The sequence below is a fragment of the Penaeus vannamei genome, chromosome 43 (genome assembly GCF_042767895.1).
Source record: "Penaeus vannamei isolate JL-2024 chromosome 43, ASM4276789v1, whole genome shotgun sequence".
In the NCBI taxonomy this organism is placed as follows: domain Eukaryota; kingdom Metazoa; phylum Arthropoda; class Malacostraca; order Decapoda; family Penaeidae; genus Penaeus; species Penaeus vannamei.
Window position 1 is genome coordinate 7,467,474 of NC_091591.1, and position 2,500 is coordinate 7,469,973.

The window sequence follows — 2,500 nt, forward strand, 5'->3', positions numbered from 1 at the left end:
TTCACCAACAAGTGCAACGCTACGACCCAGAACCATACATTTCCTATGTTTTAACTACACATTTGTTAGCATTTCAGCTGCATTGTGCAACTTCATAAAAATAACTGAGGGAGAAGTCACAGTTCACTTGTTCTTGCTTCTCAATTTTATTAATTCTTTTCTCCATTCACCATCATCATTATCATAATCATTATCTTCGTCATCACTGCCATTACCATCATCAGCATTATCGCTACTCCTATCACTAACGTCATCACTATCATTATCATTGTCATCGTCTCTGTTCTCATCCTCATGATGACGATCTTCCCCATCATATCATTATTAATAACATTATGATAAAGGTCACTATGATGATCATTGTCATAATCATCATTACTAATTAATTTACAGTTACATTGGGGTTGATGTGACGTAAGAAAAAAACGAAACGTACTGGCAATAAAATTAGACCTGATTATTTTTTTTTCCTTTTTATTCACGATCTGAGTTCATTGAGACAAATACAGACGAGGTGCTAATGAAAATAAATCATCATGAAAATATAACGAAATGTAAGTAACGATTTTAGATAAGTTCTTCTATCTCTGGTGAAAAAAAAAAATCATATGTTGTAGTTATCCATTCTTATTCAAACCTTTCCTCAATTTCTTTCATCCATCGTAAGATTTTATGGTCACGCTAGGTTAGTTTTTTGCGTCTTTTTTAAATTACCTTCACTTTGCAAATCTTGTTGATAAAAGTTTTCATTTCTATATATTCTTATTATCATTATTTTTCTTACGGTAAAACAAGAAAAATCGTAATAGGCACAAAATAGTCGTCTTCTGTAGATGTCAAGATGTAATTGAGTCGTTACTTTATTGTGTTAAAAGCCTGTTCAAAACTATGCTAGATTTTGGTTATAATCATCAAGTTTTTCGGTTATAATTATCATAAGGTTTTGGCTAAAATTATCATCAAGTTTTTGGCTATAATGATCATCAAGTTTTTGGCTATGATTATCAAATTTTTGGCTATAATTATCAAGTTTTTCGCTTTAATTACCATAAAAAATTGGCTATAATTATAATGGGGTCTTTGGCTATAGTTATCGTAAAGTCTTTTGGCTATAATCATTCTCATTTGGCAACGATTACCCAATCCTTAGCTATGATTATCACCCTTGGCTCAAGATCTATAATCAACAAGATCTATAATACAGTATTAATAAAACCACACCCAACGGACACCACATAAAATTCCTCCAACACAAACCACCCAACACCCAGCCACCAAAACGCCCTCGACCCCCAAAAAGCATATAAAAAATAAAAAATAAAAACTTCCCGCGTCAATTTACCTCCAAAACAACACGCCCTTCGCCCGGCACGGTTATAAAGGACAACACAAAGCGTTATTTAAGCACCAAATCGCCCTTACGTAACACGAGATAAAGCACCTGCTCTCAGTGCCGCTTGCAAATCTTATCGTCATTTCTGATAGTACTGTTTAGTGGGTATACGATATGCCCCGGTGTAGCAGCCCAGGCTATACCCAGGTATACAATAGGCTGGGCTAGAATATACCTCTTCCCTTTGGCATGTAACAAACACATTACTATATTACCAGAAGATAGTGGTTGGTGATAGTGCCGCTCATGCTGTGATCTCACAACTGCAGAAATTCCTTGTGCATGTCCTTAGTTTTATAGTTATTGTTGGACGAATGAACAGTTTTATTATTTTTGATAATACTACTATCATTACCATTATAATTATCATTATTGTTATTTTCATATTATCATTTTTATCATCATCATTTTTATCATCATCATTATAATCAATATCATTATTATGATCATTATCATTATCATCATTATTTGAATTTATCTAGGGGGCCAGATCCGCAATATCTTAAGATCTTCAAAAGCCATTATAATCATAATAAGTATCATCATAACAGATATTTCACAAGTTGAGTCCTCTAGAATTCATCAGAGAGAGAATATCTGCAGCTGTGAGATCACCGCATGATCGACCTTAATCCCAGCAATTATTTTCTGGCAATATAGTAATATACTTACTTGGTACATACAAAAGAGAAGGGGCATATTCTACCTTAGCCCATTTTATAACCGGAGGCATGAACTAGCCTCGCCTAACTTGTACCCCGGGTATAAAACAGCCTAGCCTAAAGTAACCCCGGGTATATTCAGGCCGGGGGGGGGGGGGTGTAGTCTGGGCTGTTACACCGGTAATAGACCGAGATAATTGAGGTAGTGAGAGAAAAAGGACCTATTTAGAGTACCTGTCACTGTTAATTGTAAAAGTAGTTTGAGAAGTAGTCCTATTGGAGTACCTAACACTGCCAATAATTTACGATTGAGTAATTGAGTAGATTGATATATTATAGGTAGTGTGACTTTTTGGAATACCTATCACTCTTAATAGCAAAAGTAGTGTTTAAGGAACAGTGCTATTTGGAGGTCCTATCACTTATCAATAAAAGTAATTTTTAA

The 2,500-nt window shown here is 34.6% G+C and overlaps 1 protein-coding gene across 14 annotated transcripts in view; it reads right to left on the reverse strand.

Annotated features, from left to right (window-relative positions):
* The window catches only part of LOC113824444 (uncharacterized), a 239,828-nt gene that overhangs the window by 11,907 nt on the left and 225,421 nt on the right, over positions 1-2,500 (reverse strand). The gene's annotated exons all lie outside the window — the stretch shown is intronic.